Here is a 6,000-nt window from a genome sequence, read left to right on the forward strand (position 1 = left end):
TTCAATATTATAAATTTGCCTCAGTTTTCGGATGAACTCAAACTTAGGTTGATAATCTTTTTGAATATTTAGCAGCACTGTACCCATTGGTGCTGAACTCGTTTTCAACCAATGATTTCCACAGCTACAGGAACACTACTTGTGATACCTCATAGACAAAATACTTACGCAGTGCTACCAGACGAAAAGATCAACCTGACACAAACCGTGGGAAGTTTGTTTTACAACCTTCGTACCTGGATAATGAGCTTTTTCCTATTTGAGATATCTATGAGCGAAAGTGCTTGAGACGATTTAAGACGAAACTAAATTCCTTCAGCTACAAGAAAAGGGAAAAGAACGGTGTTGCTTTCGTCTCTCCGTCACAGAACTTCACATCATGCACTTCATCTTTAAATGCATGCACACTTTGATACTTCAGAATAGAGGTATGTCAGACATCTTTCGTAGTTAATTAACAGGGACGAAAGGGTCACGACAGAAGTCCCGGTTTATTACAAAAATTACCGACTTTTATTTTCAAAATCAGGTTTGGTTACTGTCATCGGCAAAAATTTCTGTAATTCATGACTCCTCATGGCTGGTCATCAAAATGATATCATTAGACTAGATTACATTAGATTAATTCCTGTTTCATAGATCATGAATACGATATTTCGTAATGATGTGGAACGTGTGATCTTAATGAAAGATTTCTTTACGTACCATGATTCAATACCTTTACAATTTTTTACCCTCTCGCTCTCACTCTTTTTGACTTTTATCTCTCTCTCTCTCTCTCTCTGTCACACACCCACATACATTCTTTTTTTTCATATTTGTTCGTTGTGCGCGACTTTCGGCGAGGCACGAAAACGTCTGTGAGAGAGTTTCTTAGTTTTCAGTACGAAAGAAATATAAAAACAACTATAAGAGTTACTGATTTATGATGCTTAGATTGCAATCAGTTCTGAGTATTATTAGTAACTACGCTCCATTTCCTAAACCTAGTTACAGAACTGCGAATCAGGCGCATTACGTATTCCAGTCCGTAGCAGCCGCGATTTGGAGAGACCAGCTATGGTCACTTCCCAGCCCGCTGTAGGATTACATCGGTTCGTCTTCTTCCTGTTGGTATTGTAACTGAGATTTGGAAACAAGGCAATGTATGTTTGGCAACTCTGCGATCGAAGAGTTACTTCCTGGTATGCACGGAATTAAGCCTCAAAGTTCACTTGATTTTACCTGTCACTGCCATTGAATTATCGCTTGAGGTGTAACAACAGATTGTAAATTTACACTTTTCAGCACAGGAAAGTCGTTACATGTGGAAATCACAACTAATCTCGTCCTTTAAATCGCGGTTTATGAGTTCTAGCCACTATTGGTCTCGTAAGAGAAAGCTAATACACATATTTCTTTGCTAGCTCTGTGGTTACGTGCTGATCTGTCAAAAAGCGTTTGTGATGGTTTGCAGTTCCAGTCTCACTGAGTGTAGCGTTTTTATCTTTTCTGTGAAAGAGCAACAAACAGTCAGATTAAACATCGATAAGGAAATCGCAAGAAAATACTTTCGGCTCATAGTGCAATGGTGAAAATGTTACAATGCTGCACAACAGGTAACACCTCTTTCCGCTGCTGACAACTAATTTTGGGTTTCTAGGAATACATAACTTTATTTATCAAATACCGCATTTGCATACCTCTTGAGTATGACACAGCATTCCAATTAAACACAGACAGAATCAAAAACTTAGTGTGTAGTACTTTACTAATTCGTGACGATGGAGGCATGCTTGTGTACAGATACTCAGTTTTATTAAAACAGATTTTCGTCATAAGGTTATCGTGGGTAGTTTTATTTCACTTTTTATAATACAGTTTACAATTTTTGTATGGTTTCCTTTAATGTTGTTAAAACCATAGTAAACATGAGAGGGAAATTAATCATCAACGATGTATGCGAATTCTGTGATGTTATCTATAACAGTCTCCAAAGGCACATACAGTTTATTGATTACATTTATGCAGAAAACTTGTTCTGAATTAAAGCTATCAAACAAGGTTTGAACAAGAATAAAATGCCCCTACCAGACGACAGCTATTGTAGAAAATACTTTTCCGACGTAATTTGGCACGATGCGCTCTAACCATACATAATACAAAAGTTTCGAGGTGCATCTACTCTCTGGCTGTCTATTAAACCTGAAATGAACAAAATGTCACAGAAGTTAGCCCTTTTCTCAACATGCGACTATTTTGGCTTGAGGAGTGAAGGGAATTATGTTATAAGTTCCATTAGACTGCTATATTTCTTAAGAAATACAGCAGTGAGTGTACTCGAATTCGCGACATCTTGTCTACCGTGCACGATACTTACAATTACGCTAATAGCTGACACGTGGCTGCGGCAGCTCCAGAAAAGTGCAACAATTCCTCCAGGACTTCTGCATTCCACAGTGCTGTGGGATAATGCATATGGCCACATGAATACTTATGAGAGACAAACAGTTATACCTTTTCTTTTGCACTGCACAACGTTTTCAACAAACAGATAGCGCAATAGAGTAGCTCAAGTGGAAAGGAACACTTCCTATTTAAATTTCTGCATCCTAGACTGTTGGCAGTTCTGTGTTGGTTGCAGTTACGTGACTTTATTTTGGTGATTACAAAATAAAGTTGAATATATGCACTGGGTAGCCGAGGCAGCTAGTTCATAATAGGTGATTCGGTCAACCAAGTAAATGAATTTACTGAACATGCTGCAAATTGATACAGGGAGCCTGTGTGTCAGATTTCTAAGCCAGTGTGCTACAACGTCGTTAGATAGAAAGATGAGCCACTGAGAAGAGGATTCTAGTGACGAAACAAACGCTACGTATGCTCACTGGACACTTATTCCATCTTTTATCTGAGCTTCTGTATGTCGATAAAATTGGTTCTGAACTGGGAATGCTACTCAGACCGCCCTTAACGCGGAATTTGATACCTTCGTAACAATACAGCTCGGTTACAATTTGTTGTTTGTTCAAACTGCAGATTCCCCAACATCTCCACGTATTGCGCTTGAATGGGTTAGAATCCTGGCCCTGCACTAAAGATTTAATATGTATTATCAAACTCTAGCATGAGAATACCATCTGCTGGTGGATAATAATTTCGATTTTGAATGTATTTTCATTCGTTGTCAACACTAATGATATTTGACGTTTTTGACTCCCAGTGAAACACAGAACTATATGCGAGATCACTGTAAGTTCAAGATGTTATTCCGAGCTGCTGGTGGAGAAAAATTCGGTAGCGGACGTCTCTTTGTGTGTAGTCAACAACGATATGCATGGAGCTCTATTCCCAGTCAGCAGTGAACTCTTCGTCATATTATTTCTAGTTCAAACACGGTCACATGTCGCTGCTGGTGCAACAAACCCATATTTAACGTTCGTTTTCTCTAGAATATAACAGCGATAGGTACCGGGCTGGAGTCCTGAGAAGGAAAAAATTAATGTTACGTCTCGTCATTTCAGTTAAAACATCTAGCTACTGCCGATAATATCCGATATGTCACAGTTGATTGTGCTTCGATATCTATCCGATTGGGTTCAGGATTCGAATCCCTGTCCAACACAATGCTTTACCTCAAGGCATTTCAAGTAAGTTACTTGTTAAGAAGCAATATTTAACACCTCTCGTAGTTCGTTAAAAGGGACAATAGGTACTGAGTAGGAATTCTGTCCTCTTCCGTCTGACACCTCATGTTCCATATCATTTACGTATGCATAATCACTGAACATTTTGGTGGAGCAGTTTTTCTCTATCAGCGATTCTCAGTTGGACAGGGCAGCGTATGTCAAAACTCTAATGATCATTCATTCAATTTTGTGATTGTTGGCTTCTGACCACAAGCAGGACCACAGAAATGTAGTGCTGTCGGCTCTCGACGAATAACTGTGTAAGTAAACACGCTACTCGAGCTGCAAACAAACTCCTCTATTAGAGTGTACAATGTCCACTCGCGATTGCTTCGCGCACTACACTTCAGAAAAGAGAAACATCTACTATGTTGTTTGTTGGAACTATGAGAGTGATGGATAGGTTGAAGACTTCCTTTACTTTTACTTTAAATAATATCGCTAGTAATGGACGTATCATATTTCGAACAGTTAGCTCATCAGCCCAGTCGAATAGTTAACGGGTTGTCTTCTTAGCGAAAAATTATTCTGAACTAATAACGAGCATCGTAGCTAAACTGAATATCGTAACTCTCAAATACTCGAAAAATTAAAGAAAAAATACCTATTCAAAAAATCAGATGAAAGTTCTCTTGACGCCTTCCTCAAAGGCATTCTCCACCCCTTCCAAATTAACAATGTAAGTGAAGATGAGACGCGGCTTGAATTTAAGAAATAGTTGTGGTTTTTGTGGTCTTCAGTCCTGAGACTGGTTTGATGCAGCTCTCCATGCTTCTCTATCCTGTGCAAGCTTCTTCATCTCCCCGTACCTACTGCAACCTACATCCTTCTGAATTTGTTTAGCGACTATAGAAATAGTATCGGCAGCAATTGAGAAATTTATACCAAATAAATTAATAAACGACGGAGCTGATCCTCCTTGGTGCACAGTACGTGTCAAAGGACTGTTGGAGAAACAACGAAAAAAGATGCCAAATTTAAACGATTACAAAATCCCAAAGAGTGGCAATCTTGTACAAAAACTCGAAAGTTAGCGTTGAGTTCAATGCGAGATGCTTATAAGAGTTTCCAAACAAAACTTCGTCTCGAAACCTGGCAGAAAATCCACAGAGATTCTGGTCGTATGTAAAGTATGCTTGCGGCAAGACACAATTAATGCCTTCTCTGCGCGATAGCAATCTAAATACTATCGCTGACAGTGCTGCTAAATTAGAGTTACTAAACACGCATTACGAAATTTCTTCACCAAAGAAGGCGAAGTAAATATTCCAGAATTTGAATCAAGACGGGGTGTCAAAATGAGTAACTTATAAATAGATATCCTCCGTGTAGTAAAGGAAATTAAATAACCTAATAAAAACCAATCTTATGGTCCAGACTATGTAGTCCAGACTAGGTACCAATCACGTTTCTTTCAGAGTATGCTGAAGCAATAGCTCCATACAATCACACGCAACTGTTGTCTCGACGAAAGATCCGTACTGTAAGACTGGAAAGTTGCACAGGTCACACCAATATTCAAGAACTACAAAAGGACTATTACTAAATTACGGGCCCATGCCACTAATGAAGATATGCAGTAGGACTTTGGAACATACATTGTGTCTGAAAATTATGAATTAACGCGAAGGGAACGGCCTATTGGCACACAGACAACATGAATTAGGAAACATAGTTCCTATGAAACACAACTATCTCAAGTATTGGGTGTTATTGACCAGGGATTTCAAATTGAGTCCGTGTTTCTATATTTCCTGAAGACATTTGATACTGTACCTCACATGCAGCTCCCTCCCACTGTTAACCTGTTAACACTGCACAAGAACTCCACGTAAGGAGACAACAATGGGAATGCACCCGACAGAAACCCCCAATCCTCAAAACCATTCTAATATAGCTATCACTACCAGATATGTGTGTCTTCTTAGTATAATTACACAATTCGTGGTTGTAATACTAAAAAAAATGAGTGAACCAAGCCAGAACTCAGTGGTTGCTAAAGATTAATATAACCAGACTTTTAATGTAAAGTCTCCCAAAATGTTTATGAAATGTTGCTGAAAGTCCGAATTATCCAAACTGTTTTAGGATTAACTCTGAGGGACCTTGCCTTTATAATAAGGAACAGTTTCTCGATCCCACATCCATATATGAAGGTACGTAAAGCTTTGAGATTCAATAACTTCGAAGAGGCACTGGGTTAGAGTACGTAAAATACTTTGTAATATTGCAGCACACTTGCAAATTGTGTATCGTGAAAGTGTCAAGGAGACGATTGTAATATGTTTTTCGTCTTTCTACACCAACTGCAACTGTTGTAACAATGTCATAA

This window comes from Schistocerca gregaria, chromosome 4 (genome assembly GCF_023897955.1).
Source record: "Schistocerca gregaria isolate iqSchGreg1 chromosome 4, iqSchGreg1.2, whole genome shotgun sequence".
NCBI classification, from domain to species: Eukaryota; Metazoa; Arthropoda; class Insecta; order Orthoptera; family Acrididae; genus Schistocerca; species Schistocerca gregaria.